At 38.9% G+C, this 26,398-nt stretch overlaps 1 protein-coding gene across 1 annotated transcript in view; it reads right to left on the reverse strand.

The window, feature by feature from the left end:
* Positions 1–1,957: 1,957 nt before the first annotated feature.
* Positions 1,958–26,398, reverse strand: part of LOC134802437 (uncharacterized) — a 258,039-nt gene continuing 233,598 nt past the window's right edge. The window contains exon 7 of the mRNA XM_063775101.1: positions 1,958–1,975. The gene's annotated coding sequence lies outside the window, so the exon portion shown is untranslated. The remainder of the gene's footprint in view (positions 1,976–26,398) is intronic.

Consider the following 26,398-nt stretch of genomic DNA (forward strand, 5'->3'; position numbering starts at 1 on the left):
ACACGCTGTTTTGGTCATGCAACTCGTCTTGATGAGAACTTAGGAAAGTAGTATCGAAGATAGAGCTGATGCTGAACCCTGGCTGTACCTAGTGGAACTCGATCAGGTTTGATGCAACATAGACACACGCTATTTTGGACATCCGACTCGTCATGATGAGAACTTGGGAGAACAGTACCCAAGATAGAACTCATGCTGAACCCTGGCAGTACCTAGTGGAACTCAGGTTTGTTGCAACATAGGCACACGCTGTTTTGGCCATCCGACTCGTCTTGATGAGCACTTAGGAGATTAGTACCCAAGATAGAGCTGATGCTAAACCCTGGCTGTACCTAGTGAAACTCAGGTTTGGTGCAACATAGGCACACGCTGTTTTGGTCATCTGACATGTCTTAATGAGAACTTGGAAGAGCAGTACCCAAGATAGAGCTGATGCTGGACCCTGGCTGTACCTAGTGGAACTGTGTGTGTTAGTTTATGTGCGGAGCAGCGTGATTACCGCCAGTAGGTGTCCAGACGGGATAGTTTTTCGATCAATTGTGTGGAGTGGACGCAAAAATAAATTCAAGAACATTGGCTCGCTGACCCAACATTATGTAGGAAAGCCAGTTGGGTTCCTTACAAAAAGTACTGGGCGGCCGTGTAGGATGTAATAAGCGTTTATGAAATTGTATATTACGTGTGGATGATATTGGCAATTAGATTTTGTCATCTGGACACGTTTTTAAAGGACAAAGTAAAAGCTGTAACAGACAGGCGTACCGGACAGCAACCGGTTCGGTACGTTAAGGTAGAAACCCTCCGCGAGCCCTTACAAAGCTCTGCTTTTTGCTAGTGGGTAACCTACTTTCCGAAAGGCAAGTTACATTCCGGGGCAAAGACCCTCACATCAACCCTTCTAGACTGGTTTGGCGCGGATTACCACAGGGATCTGTCCTGAGCCCCCTACTGTACAATTTTTACACTCATGACCTGGAGCGGTCTATTTCTGACTGCCAAGTACTCCAATATGCAGATGATCTTTTAATTTACTCCTCAAATAAAAACCTAGTTTCTGCCAGTGAGTCTATCAACATGTCACTTCAGTCTTTAAATAACTGGCTCTCTAATAATGGTCTGTCCCTGTCTCCTTCTAAATGCTGTGCAGTCGTTTATACTCGTAAAAGAGCCCTGCCTAATTTGAATGTTTCGATCAACGATTCTAATATTCCCTTCCGTCCCTCCTACAAATTTTTAGGAATTAATTTAGATTCTAAACTAACCGGGGACCTACACTTTGAATATTTAGTTAAAAAATGTGAACGTGGACTTAACACTCTCAGATGCCTAGCGGGAGTTTGGTGGGGTTCCCATCCTACTTCCCTGAAACTAATTTATAATGCTACTGTTCGAAACATATTAAATTATGGCTCCCATCTCTTGGTACCAGGGAATAAAGCTGGATTGAAAAAACTTGATCTAATCCAATCGAAAGCCCTAAGAATTATTTTGGGTGCAATGAGGTCTAGCCCAATCAAGGCTATGCAGGTAGAGTGTGTTGAGCCTCCCCTCGCTTTGCGCCGTCAATTCTTAGCGGATAGTTATTTTTTCCGATCGCTACAATTCTCGTATCATCCTATCATTCACCGTTTATATGTCCTTAAAGCAGTGTCTGCCCCTAATCGTCTTGACCTACCCTGTCTTGTGAATAGCCTAAGAAAGTTTCAAACTCTCAAAGATCCAGTTTACCATACCCGCCGACTACCTTTGTATTAATTTAACTACGCGATTATCATTTACCAGCCCCGCGTTATTCTAAACTTCGACATTTGTCATAATGATCCTCATGCAGATGAGTACCTCCGCCAGATCCTTACGCGCGAATGGCATGACTGGAACACTATATTCTGTGATGCGTCTAAATTATCACCAACTGGCTGTGTGGGAGTAGGAGTTTTCCACTCTCAATATAACATAGTACAAAAAATTAAATGCCCTCCTGAAACGTCTGTATATACTGGAGAATGTATTGGCATTTTGGAGAGTGTGAAGTTTATTATTCTTTTCAAACTTAAGAAAGCTATCATCTTTTCAGATTCCCGTAGTTGTCTACAAGCACTACTATCTAACCCGTTTTCGTCCAAATTCCACAACCCAATTATCCTCCAAATTAAGGAGAATCTTCTAATCTGTAAAAAAAGGGGGTTTGAGGTTGCTTTGATCTGGGTTCCGGGCCACTCAGGGGTCTCAGGGAATGAACGAGCTGATCGGGTAGCTAAGGAAGCCGTGGTTTGCGGTGACAAAACGCCTTTCAGGAACTACTGTTACGATTTAGTCCCTCTGGCCTCTAGTTGGCTTTTCCAAGCCTGGTCGGCCAAGTGGACTGCCGCTAATCGATCCCGAACCAAATCTTATTACCTTGTACAACCTGATGTACCAAGAAAACCTTGGTTCTCAAGGATTTTTATCCCAAAACAGTTATGTTCCATAATTATTCGAATGAGACTGGGCCATTGCTGTTCTCCTGTCCATCTGAAAAAAATCCATAGTCGAGACTCCTCGCTGTGCGAATGTGGGCAGGAGGAAGGTGACTTAAATCACATTTTTCTTGCATGCCCTTTATATAATCATGATTATCTTTATACGGATCTTTTTCACCTTAAAGTTTCCTTACCTACTTCTATTATACAATTGATTAAATCCAAAGACAAATTTATATTTTTAGCTCTAGCTTCTTTCTGTGAACTTAATAAATTGAAACTTTGATATATACCATTTTTGAAATCAGCAACTATTATTAATTATCTCATTATAATTTCTAAATTTTCGATTTAATACATATCGACATGACACTGGCTACTGTAATAAACGCCATATAAAAAAAAAAAAAAAAAGTTGTCTAACATTTATCATAGCATTTACAGCTTTAAATCGTGTTTGTGTTAATTTCGTATGGAATTGGAACAATACCCTATCTAGTAAAGTTACGCTAAAGAATACTTAAATCAAAACGAGATTTAGTTCACGATGGACTCGTCAGCGTTATTGGGCGCAGTGATTTGTGTGAAGGCTGAGCCCTGTGAGGATGTGTATATAATTGATGAGTCCACGACCGTGAGCGTGTCTGTGAAAGCTGAGCCGTTGCTGGGTGACGTGTGTGTTAAAGATGAGCCCAGGTGCGATAGCGCGTCTATAAAAGCCGAGCCTTGGTGCGCAGATGTGAGTGTGAAAGACGAGTCGCTCGGCGAGAGCGCGGTGACGGAGCTGTACGCCGATCACGCCGTCAAAGATGAGCTCGTGCTCGGCCCCGTGCTAGTGGAGCGGCGCGTGCGCCACGCACCGACAGGTCAGTTGTGGATTGTGACTCTAACCATGTGATGCATGAAGCTGTGCGAACATGGCATTTATTATAAATGTTGATCATGAACTGTACATCACACATACAAGAGCCTATGGTTTATTACATTTGTTTTAAAATGGGTCACTCACATATTATCAAGTGAACATGTATACTGTACATATACTGTAATGTATGACATGCTAAATGTAATGTATTACATGGTCAATAAATTATCTTATTATGTTTCGATCCAATTTTCGAGAATCCTCTTCATGGAGAGCAGTGACTTGCCTTCACTGGTCAAAGGCGCGCCGTACGACCGCACACGACAGGCGGCGTCACCGTTGCGAGGACGGCTCTACCCGTTTTAAACTAATTTTAATATGTTTGAGTCTCACGGGAGTTTATAGCTTAAGTAATCTGTGGAAATTGGCGTAGAACATGATGGTGTTGTGTTTAAACGTCCGTAAATGTTTTACAGTGGTTTCAGCTTCCAACCTGGCGATAGAAGGGAAGCCCATGCTGAGGGACTGCTGTGTGAGGCTGGAGCGCCTCTTCGTGGACACGCTGCTCACCGGCACTCGGAGCACAGACGGGGACAGCCCGAGACAAGTTCATGGAGGTGATAAAGAGTGTGAACACAAGAAACTACAGTTGAGGATCTTAAAGGACATTATCAAGGTATAAAACAAAATAAAATAAATATTGTAGGACAATTTTACACAGATCAACCTAGTCCCACAGTAAGCTCAATAAGGCTTGTGTTGTGGGTACTAGACGACGATATATGTAATACGAGTATACCTACACATAATATAAATACTGATATACGTAGAAAACATTCATAACTCAGGAACAAATATTTACCGGGTTTCGAACCCGGGACCTCCTGCTTCGTAGGCAGGGTCACTACCGACTAGGCTAGGAGGCCGTACAAAAGGCGATGTGTTTATTCAGTTTATTTGTGTGGTAGGATTAATTAAATATTTAGTTTGGTTTACTCTAATGCTGAAATGCTGGTATATTTAATCCACGTGCATAGCTAATATTGATAAAAAGCACTACTTTTAATGGTTAAGGCAGTGCTTCATCCGTCAGTATCTGTATAATTAATGGCGAGCAGCTATTTAGCTGATGAGCCTATGTCACACAGTGTCCATATAGTTCAAAGTTTGTAAAGTCATATCTATTCACTAATAACATCAGTCTAACTAATTGTTTAAAAGCCACACAATCTGTTTTTAAACACATTGACCGAGGGGGCAGTCACAACACTATCCGGTAGACGGTTCCAAGCCGCCACAACACCGTTGGACAAGGAATGATATGCAGCTTTAGTAGTAGTGAGAGTACGAACAATTCTTAGGCTGTGACCTCGGGTCTCGTGGCTGTCAGTTCTCTTATTATTTCGTGGATGTCAGGGAGGTCGTAACAGTGGGTAACAATCTTAAAACACTCGATGAGGTGGGCTTTGAGTGTGGGCAGCTTCAATACCTTTAGCCTTTCTTCATAAGGTAGGTGTGAAACGCCTTAAATGAATCTTGGTAGCTCTCCGCTGCGCACTCTCTAGAACAGGGGTCTCCAAACTTTTTTACCTGAGGGCCATATTGCGCCTCAGAAACTTTCGCGCGGGCCACCGTCGGTTTTTGCGCCGGGGGAGGGTGCCTGGTAGCTGCTGTTACGAATAGTTCCACTCTATGAATGTTGGACCCTTGGAGCATGGCTCCCTCGGGCCGGACAGTGGGCACTTGCTTTGGGTGTCGGCGAGCCGGATTAGAACGGGTCGCGGGCCGGATTTGGCCTGCGGGCCGGGGTTTGGAGACCCCTGCTCTAGAAGGTCAAAGTCTTTGACGAATTAAGGATTCCATACTTGAAAAGCATATTCACGCAAGGGCCGGGTTTACTTATGTTTCAACGAAAATTATTTAGCAAATTCTTAACTCCCCGAACTACGTATCCCATATTTTTATTTGGTCAAATTATTATTACCCAACTCAACGTTTCGCATTAATATCAATTCCCAACTACAATAATGATTTGATAAATTATTGTTAGACAAATTATTACCTGGGATTTTTTAAGATGTCTATTATATTTTCGTCAAATTTATTGATTGGTATACCTTGATTTGATTCTATATGTTACTGTAAAAGCCCGTAGTACGGCAAAACCTAGGATTTACCTAGGTTTTACTCGGCATCGGTAAAACCTGTTTTACCGATGCCGATCGGTAAAAGCCCGAAATGTTAAATCTTACTAGTTTACTTCGGGCTTTTACCAACACCGATATGGTAAATCTTAGGTCTTACCACGGCGACCGGTAAAGTTTGAATCATGCACTGATTCTCAACCCCTCCCACTCAAACCCCCGTACACCGCACCACATGCGCCGTTAAGTGGGTTAGGTTAGGTTTGAACTGCGATCCTCACAGAACCGAACAAAAGTGGGTTAGGTTAGAACTGCGAGCCTTACAGAAACGAAATGCTACTAGAAAAGTGGGTGGTTTGACCTCCCTTTCTACATAGTGCACCATCTACCATAATCTTTTATCGGGCCCCATAGAAGTCGGTTTTTTGCATCAATCAGTGCATGATTCAAACTTTACCGGTCGCCGTGGTAAGACCTAGGATTTACCATATGGGTGTTGGTAAAAGCCCGAAGTAAACTAGTAAGATTTAATTTTTCGGGCTTTTACCGATCAGGGCATCTCTAAACTCGGCTCCGCTCGGCTCAGCATTGCTCTACGAGCAATTACTAGGGTTGGCACCACTTGACTTCCTTTTGCGTGCACGACCACAGATAAGATAATTACTTGATTTTTGACAACTCACAATAGCCGAAAGGGACAGTGCCATATATTAGAAAGGGACAGCATGATTCGACCCTGAACCGCTGTCAAACTTCGTTTTGTAGGAAGTTTCCTTTCTGTACGTTAGTACTATTAATTATTCTGTGCTACCGGTAAACGCGAAAATCGAAATTTAGTTATCTGCCTCTTTATCGCTCGAATATGCAAGAGTGATAGAGAGGCAGAAACCGAACTTTGGATTGTCGTGTTTCACGGTAGGCCATGTGACTGACGTAGTGACGCATGATGTGTCATTGACGTTTGTTTACTGTATGTGCTAGTTGTGCCACCTACGCAGAGCTTTGCCTAATATTCCCTATTAGAGAGTTCCCTATCATGTATTGGACCATAGGGTTTCTTTTACCGAGGTGCAGAACTGCATTTGTTAACATGCGACTGTTTTAATAAATTATTTAAACACACAATTATTGTTGCAGGGCAAACTCTACAGAAGAAACCAAGCAGTAGACCCGAAACTTACCATTGTGCCCACTGTAAATATACAACGACCAGAAAAGCATTATTAATTAGTCATTTAAGAAAACATAACAATGAGAGGCCATACAAATTTGACCTTTGTAACTATGCTAGTGCCTACAAATGTGATTTAGCAAGACATAAAATGATTCACACTGGTGAAAAACCTTATAAATGTGAGCTATGTAGTTATGCCAGTGCAAGAAAAGCTTATTTGCAACATCATGTAAGAAATCACACTGGTGAAAAGCCTTACAAATGTAAGCAGTGTAATTATGCTACTACCTGTAAAGCTTATTTGCAACGTCATGTAAGACAACACACTGGTGTAAAGCCTTACAAATGTGACCAGTGTAATTATGCTACTGCCCATAAAGATGATTTGCAACTTCATGTAAGGAGACACACTGGTGAAAAACCTCACAAATGTGAGCAGTGTAATTATGCTACTGCCCGTAAACGTGATTTGCAAGTTCATGTAAGGAAACACACTGGTGTAAAGCTTTACAAATGTGGACAGTGTAGTTATGCTAGCAACCATAAAAATTGTTTGATATATCATGTAAAGAAACACACTGGTGAAAAGCCTCACAAATGTGGCCAGTGTAATTATGCTACTATCTATAAACGTGATTTGCAACGTCATGTAAGACAACACACTGGTGTAAAGCCTTACAAATGTGGCGAGTGTAGTTATGCTAGTGTCCGCAAAGGTGATTTGCAAGTTCATGTAAGGACACACATTACCTACTGAAAAGTCTGCTAGCAACCACGAATATATATTGCAAAGTCATGTAAGGAAACACACTGGTGGAAACCCTTACAAATGTGACCAGTGTAGTTATTCTACCAGCCAAAAAGATTATTTGGAGCTTCATGTGAGGAAACATACTGGTGAAATCTTTACAGTTCCCGCAAATATGATTCGCAATAACAGTTTAGGACACCCCGAGCGAGCCCTCTCTAGTGTGACCAGTATTACTATAAGTCTATAATGGTCACACTAGAGAGGCAATACAAAAAGAAGTTGTGAGTTCATCTAAGAAGGAAACAGGACAAAAGCCTTGTTTTTTTTATTCTAGAAACATTCTAGACTAGTATTTTTTATACAATATTTTTATGTATTGCTGATCTTTTTGTGAATTGATGAAGTATTAATTTTAATCTGCATAATACAGTAGAGTCCGGTTAGTACGACTTCGCATATAACAACCAACCGCTTATAGCGACGTAAGTAGAGGCACTTGTTTGGTTTTAGTACAAGCTACTATGAAAGCACAACCGTTTATTACGACTCCGCTTATAACGACCGATCGCTTTTAACGACGGAGATTGACTCAAAATCCGTCCGTCAAGTCCGGTTACAACGACGAGCGACGTAGTTTTTACAAATAAATTGTTGGTAAGAAGCTTACTCCGTCCCGCGCACCCAACTCCCCTCCCCTTTTTGCCTATACGGAGCAGGATGAAATAGTCATGTGACTTTTCGTAATCTTGCAAACTAAATAAAACAATTCCCATTATTCAATTGAGCTTAAACTTCACATACATAATTATGTAAGTTGGGTGACAATGCAATATTTTGGTACCTTCCAGCTGATCTGATGATGGACACAGAAGGTGGCCATAGGAACTATGTGATAAAACAAAGTCAGTTTGACTAGTTCCCCAAGAATTACGACTTTTTATTCTACGGGATTCGAGTAATTTGCGGATGACGAGTGAGTACGCGTACCTTGAAAAGTGGCTTCTTCTAAACACACAAGTCTCTCCATTTAAGACAAGGTGTCGTACGTAGGTTGCCCTGAAAGTTTCGGGAATTGGAAAAAATACGCGTTTAAATGAAATAAAAGTACTTTTATTGTTTTTCAAAGTATTCTCCTTTGTGTTTAATGCACTTTTTCATTCTCTGAAACCAGTTTTCAAAACAGTTATTGAACTCTGAACTGGGGGTTGACGAAATGGCCATTTTATAAGCGTGGACTGCTTCTTCCGCGGCCTGAAAACGCTGACCACGCAACCGATTCTTTATTTTCGGGAAAGTAAAAAAATCGTTGGGACTTAGGTCGGGGCTGTACGGAGGATGGTCCAGTAATTCGACTTTTTCGCCCTTCAGATAGTCGTTTGTTTTCTGAGCAGTATGAGGGCTGGCATTATCATGGTGTAGTATAATACGGCGGTTAGGGTTATTTTTTCGCAGTTCAGCAAAAACAATCGGTAAACAAACGCCTATATACCAATCGGCATTGACAGTTCTTCGATCTTCAAGAGCAATAGTCGCCACGTGACCCGATTTGGAGACAAACGTGGCTACCATTTTTTTGATCGTGCTGCGAGAACGAACAACTTTTGTTGGCTTCGGCTCGTCTTCGTAAACCCATACTCGAGATTGGTTTTTGGATTCAGGCTCATATGCGTAAATCCATGACTCGTCACCTGACACAATACTAAAAACGGCAGTTGAGCTTCCTCCATTAAATCTTTTTAGGGTTTTGTGGCACCAATTGACACGGACCGTTTTCTGGTCGTCAGATAACAAGTGAGGAATCCACCGGGAAAACAACTTCCGCACGCCCAACTCTTGCTGTAAAATAACTTGTACCTGACTCATTCCAATGCCTAAAGTCTCCTGAATTTCCCGATATGTAACATGCCTATCTTCTTTTATCAGTTGGCGAACAACATCGATGTTTTGATCGGTAACGGCAGTTTTCGGTCGACCCTCACGTACGTCATCCGCAAGAGACACACGGCCACGTTGAAATTCCGAATACCACCTGTATATTGTCGTCTTCGAAGGTGCTTCACTACTAAAAGCAATAGTCAATCGGTCTCCACATTGTTCTTGTGTTAATCCACTTTTAAAGTCATAATAAATCATTGCTCTAAAACTTTCGCGGGACAGCTCCATTTTCACCAGCGACTCAACGACTTTAAAAAACAATTGAAAATAGAACATTGTTTTTTTTTTCTAAGTGGCCAGTGTTTTCGAATAATGAGACTATGCTTGTAACAAAGAGGTATAACACATGTCAAATATACGTTCCTAAGTATGCAATTCCCGAAACTTTCAGGGCAACCTACGTAATACTAAACGTAAATAAATACTTTAAAAGAAATGTTATTTTTTCTTTGATTGTCGCATAAGTATTAATATGTAAATACAAAATTATCTAATTATTTTGATTAAACTATATATTAAAATTGGCAGTTCGTTTTGTACGACGTCCGGTTAGTACGACGTAATATCAGCGGTCCCTTGGGCATCGTTATAACCGGACTCTACTGTAATTCAATACTATTATGAATTATATTTACATCAATAAATTGCTCTGTAAATTAGCTTTGATAATATAATTATATGTAATAAGCAGCTACTATTCATAAGTGCTTGTTGCTAGGCCTACATGAATAAAGTATATTTGAACTTTGAACTTACAAATGCGAATAGTTTTGCTCCTATTTACAAAAAAAAAAAAAAAACAATTCAATAAAAGCAAAAACACTTAATGAGCACAAATAATAGTTCATCAGATCTTGAACAACAGCTTGAAGGTGAGAATCCATAATCTTAAGTTCCATGTTTGTTTGATATTGTCATTACATCAGTCAACATCCGTACTTTTTGTTTTTTGCTTGTACCGAGACTGACTGAAATAGCAAGACACGTTCTTACGTTTCCGTGAAAATACGATGGAAAATAATTCTGCCCAAATAATAATACCGAAATTTGCCTCTGTAAATTCAACCTATACCGGGTGTGGCCTGTAACATGAGCAAATAATTAAAACATAGATTGTACTCCTCAAACGGTGACACTTTTGTTCAACAACTTTTAAAAATTATGAAGTATTTAGACTCCGTATTTTTCGTACAAAAGAAATATTATCTTCAATGGACGCCATCGCCACGCCATATCATTGTGATTGACGTTGCTTGTCACGCCTTAAACATAACAGAATTCGCAATACATTGCATCTTAGAATAAACTTTAAAGTGTATTAAAATACAAACCACAAGTTATTTTTAAAAGTCGCTGAACAAATGTTGGTCAGTATGAGGAGTACAGCCTACAGTTTAATTTTTTGCTCATATTATAGGCCACACCCGGTATAGTTCGTTTTTTTTAGCATTAGTAAAAAGGTAAACTTATTTGGTAAGGTAATCTTGACGTGTCTTTTTATTGAAAAACACTTGAATAATAAGTCACGGCAAATATGTAACAATTATGAATCATATACGATTATTTGCATTCTTTCTCTTTCATAAGTAATAGTTACTTTTAAAAAGCGTTTTTAAATTAAAAGACGCGTTCAACGTCAAGATCGCGAACTCTTTTTCTAATGCTAAGAAAAAAGAACTACCTAGGTATAGTGTAGGGCAGCAGTGGGTAACCTTTTAGCGGCCAAGGGCCACACAGTAGTAAAAAAGTTGAAGCGTGCCGCACTGTGTTAATATTTGTGACTTTATCAGACATTATTGTTTGTCAATATTACATACTAAATAGTCAGGGGGGCTCGCGAGCCGCAAGTGAGAGGTTCACGGGCCGCCTCTTGCCTACCGCTGGTGTAGGGAATAGAGTTGTTTTTATTTTGTTTGAAAACTTGTCTGAAAACAATTGCAACTCTATTCCGATCATAGAGAAATAAGTAAGGATAGAGTGCTAACTCCATACATTCGTTTTCTTACCACAACGTTATTTTCGTAGTCGACATCTAGCGTCAAGTAGCGAATTTATCAGTACCGCTACTTGACAATAGATGTCGCGACGAACAAAAACTTTAATACTCCACAATTCAGACGCTTAACTACAAACTCGGGTAAATACATCTGTCAGATTAAGCGATTTTGGTATTAAGAAAAGTAGGGTAGGTATTTGCTGAGAGGGTCGAATGGATTTACCAGTTTGAAGTTAAGCGACACAATTTTCAGCTAATATTATAACCGGATTAACTGGAACTCTATTTTCAACTCCTTTTGCGTGTAATATTAGTTGTACATTGTTTTAGCAATACATTTTTCGTCAGTCACGACACTCGTGACATCTGGTGTCAAGTAGTGGTACTGATAAATCGAATACTTGACGCTAGATGTTGACTACGAAATAACCCGCGTTTTGGTAAGAAAACTGATGTATGGAGTTACCACTCTATCCTTACTTATTACATTATTAATTAAATTGATTAAAATTCACCGTACTGAATAAATACTACAGGCTACTAGCTCTATGATTAATGTTGTATTAGGCAGAAACATCTGTAAGATACCAAAGTGATTAGGAATGAAGGAAAAGTGGAATACTCACTGTCTCTTCATCGCGACCCCGGAATAACCCCGGGAGAGATATGGTGGAAATATTCGCTGTCAAAGGGTCTCGGTAGCTTGCTGGTAGAGCGGCAGGCTGGAATCACGGTGTCGCGAGTTCTTCCAAATGTTAAAAAACACTGTATGTAAGTTAATTTAATTTTAGCACTGCCATTTGTAATTTAATGAAAAATTGTTCCTATTTACGTGAATAATACTAATAACTTCCTATAAATGTGAAATAGACTTAGACCAAGAAGTCTGCAGCGATTTTGATGGCACACGCAGTGTAAGTGTTATTTAACACGACATAATTTCATAGAAGTTTAACGTTTAAAATAACACTTGCACGGCGTGTGCTATCAAAATAGCTGCATACTTTTCTTGGTATTACTCTAGGCGAATTACGAAATAATTTCCTTACCAAATTTATTTACACAGATACTCAATGATGCCCTGAAATTAGAAGAAATATTATCTAGTGAATTTAAATAAGAGTGTATATGATGATTATTTTGTAATACATAAATTTAGAAAAGATGTGTATTTCTTATTTAACCCTGAGTTAAATTTAATCATTTTAGGGACGTTTGCCAGACTATAGGACGGTTTGCAGACGAAGACAATTTTTAGCCAATCTGATTAAGTTGTCCGATCAAATCAGGACGTTCGGACACAAACGCCAATTTGGCTTTCCGATTATGACCGATATCGATGCTACGATAAAATGGGGTGCGGACACAAAAATACCAAAGTGGCCAAATTGATGTTTGCGTTCGCGCCACCTGATTTGATCGGACAATTTAATCAGATGGCGAAAAATTGTTCTCGTCGAAAAGCCCCCTCCACACTCATGCGCGATTCGATACGCGAAGCAGCGAACACGAGTGTGGCGTCGATTTCGCATGGTTTCGCAGATTGTTCACGCCTTCGCGCCTTGTTCTCCGTTTTTTGTCGGTATTTCGTCCCGCGTCAAAGGAGACACGAAGCGCGAACTTGCAAGACTCCACATTACACAATATTTTGGCTCCTTTGTGGCAAGATAAATACTAATTATATTATGATTATATTATATTAAGCAGCTATATTTTACGGTTTTACAATAAATCAAAATGGAAAAACAGCAAAATCACGTATGATGCCATAGATAACTAACAGTTAAACTCGATCAGCTGATGCTATTCCGCCATATTGCCGCAAACCAAACTGCGAAATCGTCGTGAAGTGTGCGAGTGTGGAGTCATACGTCAACTTCGCGATATGTTCGCTCCGCGACGTCGCGCCGCGATTCACGCACATAGTCTGGAGGGGGCTTTTGGTGTGGAGTCGATTTCGCTGTCTGTGAAAATCGAAATCATGAAGTTATAACCACGTTATAACATCCGTGATCGAAACAGATTTCTCTTCCTCGCTCTCACTTATAGGTGCGATTGGTGCGTCGCGTCAAGGTCGCGATGCGGTGCGATAGTGTGTTAGTACTATTATTTATTTTATAAGTTTTAAACTTATAAACAAGTGATTATATTTATATTATATGTACTACTCTTATATTCTCTTTCAGTTTACCATCTAAAAAATATATAAGACGTACGAGGACCACGTGCTATACAATCGGACCGGACTAAGGTCGCGGTCCAGTTCGCCCGTCTGTTGTAGTTCTAGCGTGATTATATATTATTCTCTTCCCCTCCAGACTATGCGCGTGAATCGCGGGCGAAGCCGCGAACGCGAGTGTGGAGTCGATTACGCTGTCTGCGAAAATCGACTTCACACTTGCGTTCGCGGCTTCGCCCGCGATTCACGCGCATAGTCTGGAGGGGGTTTTTGGTTCTAGCGAGCGGCCATAGAAGGTAGGATCGTATAGAAGTGCGTAAAAACATACGCAAATGCGACACTGTGATTGGTCGAATTCATTTGTTTTGTTGCCCACCATTCTCCATACTATTAAAAAGGTGGGGAACAAACAAAAAGTGAGACTGTGACAAGGACAAGCAATAATACCGCTTTCTCTGCTACTCTTACTGAAAGTTCCATAAGTGCATCTCGTTCGGCCGTTTGGCCCCTCCCCCCCCATATAACCATTCCAGTCGCAGAATCACAAAGTGGTAACTAAATGTCAGATGTGTCGTAACCACGGACGTAGAGAGTAAACTGGATAGTGTACACTGGCCAAAAAGTGTGTCCACATGAGATGTCAAACCTGAGCCCTCCATCTCTTTCTAATTAGGGTGACCATAAGTCATATGAATGTGGGATATTAGCATAAGATGGAATGTATAGTTTGGCCAGGATCTTTTTTCATTCGTGCATAATCAGAGAGAAACATACTGTATTTTCCCTATGCTAGTATAATTGCCCCAGAAAAGAGATGGATAAAGTTTTTTTCTCTTCTGTAAAACGCTTCACACAACCTTACTTAATTTAGTAGTTATAAAGTTATAAAAGCTGTTACAGATGGGATGGGCGTATTGGATCGCGATCAATGCGATCATGGTTGATTGTGAGGAAGGTGGTCCGCCGTAGGTCCATCGTACGTATTGGGTGAAAACCAGCGTAGTGTCTTACAGACACTGCTTATGCTGAGCGGCATCCTATTTGGTGTATGTTTACTGTATTCTTAACTTTATGTTGTACTTACCGTAATCTAGGTATGTTTTTGTACGCCAAATAAATATTTTCTATTTCTATTTATTTCTATCAAAGACAGCTATAAGAGAGAGCGAGACAGATATTCAGGGTCGGGTATAACGTTGTAGTTGTACTTGGTAATTCGCAAATCGTGTCGATTAAAAACGCTGCCTTCGGTCGTGTTTTAATTTATCACCACTCGTTGCGAATTCAATTCCTACTTTCAACACTTGCAACGCAAATAAATTTATATTATTACTATGCCCACTGGATATCGATACTAGTCATTTTGTCAAGCCCTAGCGTAGCGTAACAATTTATGTTTTTACACGAAATTATCTTGATTATTGACTAAAATGATAAAATATTAGCACACGAGGAAATAAAAACTTACATTTAACTGTGTAAACCGGCATTCTACACTATTTATGCTCTTCATAATTCATAATTTAACAAAATACCTATCACTATCAATATCATACTCATGGTGTGTTCATATACGTGATGACTTCCCTTTTGCATACTTTAGCTATTCTTTAAGCGTCATCGTAGATCTGTAATAGAAACAAAATTTTCAAATTTGCCGCTTTTTTATACTGACGGAAATGTCGGCCCAACCTATATAGAATCGATTACATATATATAAATAGTTAGAATTAACGTTCCAGTAATTAAATATTATGTATAAATATGAGTCTGTAATGTCCAAGGACTTCGGGTTTAATTTTTGGCAATTATGTAGCTCTCATTACGTGAATCGAATAATTAAACATGCCGAAATAAGTATATCTTTATTTATTTATTAGTATACTATTTAGGTAAAGTTATTTTTACATTAAGTATGAAATAACAATTTTGTAAGACCGATCCAAATCGTACCGACATCATGGTCACCCTAATCGTCATTAAGTTGGGGATACCAATTAATATTCAAAGTTACTACAATTTCTACCATATTCAATTTACTGTTTTCTTTGTTGCGCACATACTTGGCTTAATCAGTTAATAATATTAACATCATAATAATTAGCAAATTACTTAAAAGATATCAGAACTCTAATTGGAATATAGCACTAAAATAGTATAAGAAGGTAATGAATTTCAGTAGTATATTGATATAATTTTTACCACAATGGTATCTTTTTAACATTGGCAACATGTGCGAGTGAGACACAGGGCTCGGGTTTTCTATCTCATGTGGACCGTTTTCTCTAGTCTGGTACGAACAACATTCTGTCTCGGTGATAAGGTTCAAATTAGTATGGCAAAAAAAGTGACAACTCGCTCCAGTTTAAACAATATAACTTCATGGTCGTAACAGAGTCCACACAATGTGTCTAGAATTGTTTCGAAACAAAGTGTCGTCGCCGTGTCTACACTTTTCCGTAACAAGGTGTCGACACATTTGTGTGCACTTTGCGTGCGGTTTGCGACTAAATCTGACAGCAAATTTGTGACAGCAAATGTCAATATAAAATACCTCTTGAAAACCAAGGTTTGTCAAACTACTATTAGTGTCTCGTGTGCTCGTAATTCTAGTAAGTCATCATGGGCAATGCAAATGATAATAATCGACCGAAACCATATAAACACCCAACACCCGTCAACCTTTTACAGAAAAGTTTTTAAAGAAATTCAATAAGCTACTTAGGTCAGGCAACGAATGCTCCAAAAGTTGTAGAGGGAAATGCTCGGAACACAATTTTTGACTCCGTAACTCGGTTTGACAAGTTAGGAGGTGAACATATCAAAAGTCCCCGGCCGTAGCCCTTGAGCGGGGGGGGGGGGGGGAGGGGGCTTTGAAGGTCCCATTTTCCCGTTTTTCGATTATATCTCGGAAACTATGCATCTCAGCGACATGGCCACTTATACAAAATGAAAGTTAATTTAATTTGTTACAAGTTTATTCAGTCAATTTTTTCGATATGTTAAATAGTTTTTGAGATATCCGCTCTTGAAAGTTTATTTAGGGCTCTCAATTTTATCTTGATATATCTATATCAGTGAAGGTGCTAGGCCGTGTTTGGTATCGTTTTCGTATAAATCTGGGGTGCTGAATCCATTTAAGATATCACATTGACACCATTCCACAAAATAAAAATAAATCTTTTTAGGGTTCCGTACCTCAAAAGGAAAAAACGGAACCCTTATAGGATCACTCGTGCGTCTGTATGTATGTCCGTCTGAATACACAAAATAGTTCTTTACCTATAGATGACAGGAAAACCTATTAGAAATGTGCAGTCAAGCGCGAGTCGGACTTAATGTACGGAACCCCTAATACGCGAGTCCGACTCGCACTTGGCCGGTTTTTTTGAAACTCTTCTTGACGCTTAACCGCTGAACCGATTTCGTTGAAATTTGGTATAGAAATAGTTTGCGTCCCGGAACAGGACATAGGATAGATCTTATAACCAAAATCATCTTTTGAAGGTGTGAAAAGTGGCGTGGAAATTTGTACGGGAAATCAATAACCGCTGAACCAATTTATATGAAATTTGGGATGGTCTACATCTTTGATTTAGTTAAAAATGATGAAAAAACATGACTTCAAACCTAAACTTAAACAGTATTAACTTCAAGAAGTCAATTCTGAATTCCCCCCTACACCTCATTTCACACCTTTAAAGGATGATTTTTGAGATAACTTATTATATCCTGTCTCGGGACTCAAAATATATGTGTACCAAATTTAAATTAAAACTGTTCAGCAGTTTAAGCGTGAAGAGGAGTTTAAAAGAAAGTATTTTAATAAGTTTATATGTTTTTACTTCGGAATGGTGTCAATGTGATACCTTAACTAAATTTGGTACTGCGAATTTATACGAAAAGGATACCAAACATGGCCTCGTAGCTTTACTGTTGTAGAAGTCAAAATAAAATTGAGAGCCCTAAATTCTTATTACTTGGCCAGACTTGTGTAGAAGGAAAAGGTAAAATAAAAGTCTTCGGCAGGAATATAAGACACAAATATATTTTCTTTTTGCGGTACTATTTCATTCATCAAATATAAACATACCTTGATTATACTATTCTAGTGAGATCCTCATAGATAAACAAAAACATTTACTTAAAAAATTACAAGGTCGAAATGTCACGGAACTTGTGAGAGTAATATGTGAAAAATAAAAACTTTTATGACATAAAAAATCTGGACACAATTTAAGAATCACCCAATTGCGTCGAGGAATCATCTGTATTTTTGCTTGTTTCATTACCTCCTCGCTTCTTTTTTGTCCTTTGTATTCTGTAGCAATTTGTTAGATCTGAAAATAAAGATAACTTGCGTCGTCACGGATGTCGATTTATAGGTTTTAGGGAGTGCAGAATTCGAAAACGATGATCATTTTATAATCCAAGATGGCGGCTACGTATTTTGTCATAAAAGTGGAATCCAAAATAGTCATCATTTTCGAAATCTGCGCCCCCTAAAACCTATAAAACGATATCCATGACGACTTTTATGACATAGTGCATGGCCGCCATCTTGGAATCCAAAATAGTCATCATTTTCGAAATGTGCGCCCCCTAAAACCTATAAAACGATATCCATGACGACTTTTATGACATAGTGCATTGCCGCCATTTTTAAATGGAAAATGTTATCATTTTCGAAATCTGCGCCCCCCAAAACCTATAAAACGACACCCATGACGACTTTTATGACATAGTGCATGGCCGCCATTTTGGATTCCAAAATGGTCATCATTTTCGAAAGCGGGGCCCCCTAAAACCTATAAAACGACATACATGACGACTTTTATGGCATAGTGCATGGCCGCCATTTTGGATTCCAAAATGGTCATCATTTTCAAAATTGGGGCCCCCTAAAACGTATAAAACGACATCCATGACGACTTTTATGACACAGTGCATGGCCGCCATTTCGGATTCCAAAATGGTCATTATTTTCGAAATCGGCACTCCCTAAAACCTATATATCGACACCCATCTCGACTTTTATGACAAAGTGTTTTGCTACCATCTGCATGCAAGACATTTCTATTATTTTTACGTACAAAAATGGCCCCGTGTCAACTTTCAATCGAGATTTAATCGATAATTTATTCTATTAATATTCAGATTAATTCAATTTCAATCTATGTTAGGTCGACTAAACTAATCGCGATTAAAATTTGAGAATGAACTTTTTTTATTCCATTAATTAGTCGAATAAACAGTTAATCGATTAATGCCCATCTCTGACCACGGCATTTTTACACTTTGAGAATATCTGAAAACAAATCAACACAAGGAGCCATTTTGCAAATCCAGTAACATACCAGTAACTTTGTTATTACTTTTGACAGCGCGTGTCATGTGTCAACACAGAGTCGACACAAAGTCGAAACATTGCAACTACTTTGTGACTGCAATATTTCTCAGCCTTAAACCATATTTATACATCATAATTAACAAGTTTCGTAGTATGTAAAGCGTTATTTCTGTTATTTAAGTATAGTATACGCATCGAAGTACTAAAAATGCTTCAAATAATATAGTTATGAACACAGGCACTGAGAAGTAAACAATTTCATTTCCGGCTAAACTAAAACAATGTGGTGGCGCGTTGATTATATTACACTTAGTTTATCAAATCACTCGAGCAGTTTAATTCCCCATAATAATTTAAGTCATATTGTAATATAAATGCAAACAATATATAATTACGTCTTGTAATCCGTTTTAGAGATGGCGTATTAATGTCACTTATTTTTATTTAAGTATTTTTCCATCTGACAGTTTCCATTTGACAGGAACAAAATGAACGAATGAACGAATGATTTTGGCATAAAGTAGTCGCAAACCCGAAACAATGTGTGCACACGGCGACCACACTTTATGTCACTTTGTGTCATGTGTCGACCCTTCCCCATTTCTGGTAACTGTGTCGACACGGCGACGACTCTGCGACTGGAATTGTGACCGAAACAGACGGTGTCGACACAAGATGTGTCAACACCGCGTCGTAACGGCGACTGGAAATGGTTGTATGGGCCGTTTCATCTCTATATTATTGTACCATTGTACCCAGTGTTGGCCGAAAGTGAATGCAAATTGAAAATGTTGGCCATAAACCATTATAAATTGAACCTTAAACCGTAACGGGCGATTACAGTTTACGATTCAATTTATAATGGTTAATTGCCAACATTTTCAATTTGCATTAACTTTCGGCCAACACTGATTGCACCTCTATGCGACGGGCAAAATGGCTTCGTGCATTGCCTGAAGATGGACGAATAAAAAAGTTATTTCCGAAACGTCAAAGTTGTAGGCTTGTGCCTGCTCGGTCACTACAGAGAGCGCTCCGCTCTCGGTCAAACGAACTAGTTCGGTCTTTTAGTTCGTTTAGTTCAGTTCGGTCTTTGAGAGCTGGGAATGTATGAATCGATTTTACAGTAGTTTTTTCCTAAATCTTTGGCAACTGAATTACGATTCAAGTTGTACGATACTATATGACGATTAAACATCAAAAACATAATAAAATAATATAAAAAATACAGAAAATATATTTGATTTTTCTTCATACTTTTCAGGTTTAGGACTGTTTGTCACTCTTTTATCTCGTTCGCACTCGTGCCAGCATCATTGTGAACCATTTCGTTCAGTCTATTTTCTGTTTCACTCATGTCAAGCGCTCACCAATCCCACTGAACTAAAAGGACCTAAAGACCGATTAAGAGAGTACAAAAAGATTTAGTTCCTTCTGCCTTGAGGGGATTTCATTCTTAACAGTTCTTAGTTCATGACCGACACAAGCCTACAAAGTTGACATTGACAATTCATGATGACATGGACAATACTGAAAGAAATTTGTCTAACATTTATCATAGCATAGCCATAGCATTCACAGCTTTAAATCGTGTTTGTGTTAATTTCGTATGGAATTGGAACACTACCCTATCTAGTAATTAGTAAAGTTACTAACTGTAAAGTGACGCTAAAGAATACTTAAATCAAAACGAGATTTAGTTCACGATGGAATCGTCAGCGTTATTGGGCGCAGTGAGTGTTTGCGTGAAGGCTGAGCCCTGTGAGGATGTGTATATAATTGATGAGTCCACGACCGTGAGCGTGTCTGTGAAAGCTGAGCCGTTGCTGGATGACGTGTGTATAAAAGACGAGCCCAGGTGCGATAGCGTGTCTATAAAAGCTGAGCCTTGGTGCGCAGATGTGAGTGTGAAAGACGAGTCGCTCGGCGTGAGCGCGGTGACGGAGCTGTACGCCGACCACGCCGTGAAAGATGAGCTCGTGCTCGGCCCCGTGCTAGTGGAGCGGCGCGTGCGCCATGCACCGACAGGTCAGTTGTGGATTGTGACTCTAACCATGTGATGCATGAAGCTGTGCGAACATGGCATTTATTATAGATGTCGATCATGAACTGTACATTCACACATATAGGAGCTTATGGTATATTAAATTTATTTTAACTCACTCACATATTATCAAGTGGACATGTATACTGTACATATACTGTGATGTATGACATGCTAAATGTAATGTATATTGCATGTTCAATAAATTATCTTATCTATCTTATCATGTTTCGATCCAATTTTCGAGGATCCTCTTCACGGAGAGCAGCGACTCGCCTTCACTGGTCAAGGGCGCGCCGTGTACTGCGGGTCAAAGCCCGACTCGCACGGCCCCACACGACAGGCGGCGTCACTGTTGCGAGGACGGCTCTACACGTTTTAAACTAATTTTAATATGTTCGAGTCTCACGGGAGTTTATAGCTTAAGTAATCTGTAAAAATTTGCATAGAACATGATGGTGTTGTGTTTAAACATCCGTAAATGTTTTACAGTGGTTTCAGCTTCCAACCTGGCGATAGAAGTGAAGCCCATGCTGAGGGACTGCTGTGTGAGGCTGGAGCGCCTCTTTGTGGACACGCTGCTCACCAGCACTCGGAGCACAGACAGGGACAGCGTGAGACAAGTTCATGGAGCTGATGACGAGCGTGAACACAAGAACACTACAGTTGAGGATCTTAAAGGACATTATCAAGGTATGTAGATGTGTGGTAAGATTAATTAAATATTTACTTTGGTTTACTCTAATGCTGAAATGCTGGTGTATTTAATCCACGTGCATAGCCAATATTGCTGTAATATTGATAAAAAGCACTACTTTTAATGGTTAAGGCTGTGCTTCATCCGTCAGTATCTGTATAATTATAGGCGAGCAGCTATTTAGATGATGAGCCTATGTCACACAGTGTCCATTAAGTTCAAAATTTGTAAACTCATATCTATTCACTAATAACATCAATCTAAATTATTGTTTAAAAGCCACACAATCTGTTTTTAAACACATTGACCAAGGGGGCAGACACAACACTATACGGTAAACGGTTCCAAGCCGCCACGACACAGTTGGACAAGGAATGATATGCAGCTTTAGTAGTAGTGGGAGTGCGAACAATTCTTAGGCTGTGACCTCGGGTCTCGCGGCTGACAGTTCTCTTATTGATTATTTCGTGAATGTCAGGGAGGTTGTAACAGTGGTTAACAAAACAATCTTATAACACTCGATGAGGTAGGCTTTGAGTGTGGGCACCTTCAGTACCTTTAGCCTTTCTTCATAAGGTAAGCGTTTCAGTTTATAAGGAATCTTGGTGGCTCTCCGCTGCGCACTCTCTAGAAGGTGTCTTTGACGAAATAGGGATTCCATACTTGAAAAGCATATTCAAGTAAGGCCCGACATTTGTTTTATACATTTTGATAAAAACTTCAACAGATATGCATTGAAATGAGCGTTTTATAACATACAAGAACGAATTTGCCTTTTTGACTATGTTATTTATATGCTCACTCCACTTCAGGTTTTTTGTAACTGTTACTCCGAGATCCTTTTGATACGTCACGTCTCCGCTGCAATTGGAGAGTTCCCTATCGTGTATTGTACCATAGGGTTTCTTTTACCGAAGTGCAGAACTGCGCATTTGTTAACATGCGACTGTTTAAATATTTTTTTTTTAAACACACAATTATTGTTGCAGGGCAAACTCCACAGAAGAAACCAAGCAGTAGACCCGAAACTTACCATTGTGCCCACTGTAAATATACAACGACCAGAAAAGCATTTATTAATTTATCATTTGAGAAAACATATCAATGAGAGGCCATACAAATGTGACCTTTGTAACTATGCTAGTGCATACAAATATGTTTTAGCAAGACATAAAATGATTCACACTGGTGAAAAACCTTATAAATGTGAGCAATGTAGCTATGCCAGTGCAAGTAAAGGTTGTTTGCAACATCATATAAGAAATCACACTGGTGAAAAGCCTTACAAATGTAAGCAATGTAATTATGCTACTGCCTATAAAGGTTATTTGCAACTTCATGTAAGGAAACACACTGGTGTCAAGCCTTACAAATGTGGACAGTGTAGTTATGCTAGCAACCATAAAGATAATTTTAAATATCATGTAAGCAAACACAATGGTGAAAAGCCTTACAAATGTGGACAGTGTAGTTATGCTAGCGACCGAAAAAATAGTTTGAAATATCATGTAAGGATACACACTGGTGAAAAGCCTCACAAATGTGAGCAGTGTAATTATGCTACTGCCCATAAAGGTGATTTGCAAGTTCATGTAAGGAAACACACTGGTTTAAAGCTTTACAAATGTGGCGAGTGTAGTTATGCTAGTGTCCGCAAAGGTGATTTGCAACTTCATGTAAGACAACACACTGGTGTAACTTACAAATGTGGCGAGTGTAGTTATGCTAGTGTCCATAAAGGTAATTTGCAACGTCATGTAAGACAACACACTGATGTAAAGCCTTACAAATGTGATCAGTGTAATTATGCTACTGCCCGTAAAGGTTATTTGCAACTTCATGTAAGGAAACACACTGGTGAAAAACCTCACAAATGTGAGCAGTGTAATTATGCTACTGCCCGTAAAGGTAATTTGCAACTTCATGTAAGGAAACACACTGGTGTAAAGCCTCACAAATGTGACCAGTGTAATTATGCTACTGCCCATAAAGGTTATTTGCAACTTCATGTAAGGAAACACACTGGTGTAAAGCCTTACAAATGTGATTAGTGTAATTATGCTACTGCCCATAAAGATGATTTCCAACGTCATGTAAGACAACACAATGGTGTAAAGCCTTACAAATGTGGCGAGTGTAGTTATGCTAGTGTCCGCAAAGGTGATTTGCAAGTTCATGTAAGGACACACATTACTGAAAAGTCTGCTAGCAACCACGAATATAGTTTGGAAAGTCATGTGAGGAAACACACTGGTGGAAACCCTTACAAATGTGACCAGTGTAGTTATTCTACCAGCCAAAAAGATTATTTGGAGCTTCATGTGATGAAACATACTGGTGAAACCTTTACAGTTCCCGCAAATATGATTTGCAATAACATTTAAGGACACCCCGAGTGAGCCCTCTCTAATGTGACCAGTATTACTATAACAGCAGTACAAAAAGAAGTTGTGGGTTCATCTAAGAAGGAAACACAGGACAAAAGCCTTGTTGTTTTTTTATTCTAGAAACATTCTAGACTAGTATTTTTCATACAATATTTTTATGTATTGCCGATCTTTTTGTGAATTTCTTAGTATTAATTTTGATCTGCATAATAATTTAGATCAATAAATTGCTCTGAAAATTAGCTTAAGATATTATAATTATATGTAATAAGCAGCTACTATTCATAAGTGCTTGTTGCTAGGCCTACATGAATAAAATATATTTGAACTTAGAAATGCGAGTAGTTTTGCAAAAAAAATTACAATTTCATAAAAGCAAAAACACTTAATGAGCACAAATAATAGTTCATCAGATCTTGAACGACAGCTTGAAGGTGAGAATCCATAAAGTTCCATGTTTGTTTGATATTGTCATTACATCAGTCAACCTCCGTACTTTTTGTTTTTTGTACCGAGACTGACTGAAATAGTCGATGAAAATACGATGGAAAATAATTCTGCCCAAATAATAATACCGAAATTTGCCTCTGTAATTTGAACCTGTATAGTTCGTTTTTTTTAGCATTACAAAAAAGGTAAACAATCTTGACGTGTCTTTTTATTGAAAAACACTTTAGAATAATAAGTCACGGCAAATATGTAACAATTATCATGCATATAAGTACGATTATTTACATTCTTTTGCTTTCATAAGTAATAGTTACGTTCAAAAAGCGTTTTTCAATTAAAAGATACGTCAAGATCGCGTAGTATTTTTCTAATGCTAAAAAAAAAGGAACTGTAGTGTAGGGCAGCGGTCGGCAACCTTGTAGCAGCCAAGGGCCACATAGTAGTAAAAAAGTTGAAGCAGGCCGCACTGTGTTAATATTTGTGACTTTATCAGACATTGTCGTTTGTCAATATTACATACTAAATAGCCAGGGGGGCTCGCGGGCCGCAAGTGAGAGGTTCACGGGCCGCCTCTTGCCTACCGCTGGTGTAGGGAATAGAGTTGTTTTTATTTTGTTAGAAAACTTGTCTGAAAACAAATGCAACTCTATTCTAATCATAGATAAATAAGTAAGGATAGAGTACTAACTCCATACCTACATCAGTTTTCTTACCACAACGTTATTTTCGTAGTCGACATCTACTTGACAATAGATGTCGCGACGAATGAATAGTCTAATGCTCAACAATTGAGTCGCTTAACTTCAAACTCGGGTAAATCCATTCGTCAGATTATGCGATTTTGGTATTAATAAAAGTAAGGTAGGTCTTTGCTGAGAGGGTCGAATGGCTTTACCAGAGTTTGAAGTTAAGCGACACAAATTTCATCTAATATTACGAGTATAACCGGATTAACCGGAACTGTATTTTCAACTCCTTCTGCTTGTAATATTAGTTGTACATTGTATTAGCAATACATTTTTCGTCAGTCGCGACACTGGTGACACCTGGTGTCATGTAGTGGTACTGATAAATCTAATACTTGACGATAGATGTCGACTACGAAATAACCCGCGTTTTGGTAAGAAAAATGATGTATGGAGTTACCACTCTATCCTTACTTATTTCTCTTTGATTCCAATTGAACATTAAACTGAATAAGTACTTTTTGTAGGACTTTGGGTGGCTAGTGGCTCTGTGATTAATTTTGTATTAGGCAGAAACTTCTGTAAGATACCACAATGATTAGGAAAAGTGGAATAACTGACTGACTCGAAATCGCGACCCCGGAATAACCCCGGGAGAGATATGGTGGAAATATTCGCTGTCAAAGGGTCTCGGTAGCTTAGTTGGTATAGCGGCAGGCTGGAATCACGGTGTCGCGATTTCATCCAAATGTTAAAAAAACACTTTATGTAAGTTAATTTAATTTTAGTACTGCCATTTGTAATTTAGTGAAGAATTGTTCCTATTTACGTGAATACTAATAACTCCATATAAATGCGAAATAGAGTTAGACCAAGAAGTCTGCAGCGATTTTGATAGCGTACGCAGTGCAAGTGTTATTTACCACGTCATAATATCATAGAAGTTTAAGGTTTAAAATAACACTTGTACTGCGTGTGCTATCAAAATCGTTGCAGACTTTTCTTGGTCTAACTCTAGGCGAGTTACCAAATTTATTTACACAGGTACTCAATGATGCAATGAAATTAGAAGAAATATTATCGTGTGAATTTAAATAAAAGTGTATATGATGGTTATTTTGTAATAAATAAGTTTAGAAAAGATGTGTATTTCTTATTTAACCCTGAGTTAAATTTAATCATTTTTAGGGACGTTTGCCAGACTATAGGACGGTTTGTAGATGAAGACAATTTTTCGCCAATCTGATTAAGTTGTCCGATCAAATCAGGACGTGCTGATTT

Source organism: Cydia splendana, chromosome 24, assembly GCF_910591565.1.
Source record: "Cydia splendana chromosome 24, ilCydSple1.2, whole genome shotgun sequence".
Taxonomy (NCBI): domain Eukaryota; kingdom Metazoa; phylum Arthropoda; class Insecta; order Lepidoptera; family Tortricidae; genus Cydia; species Cydia splendana.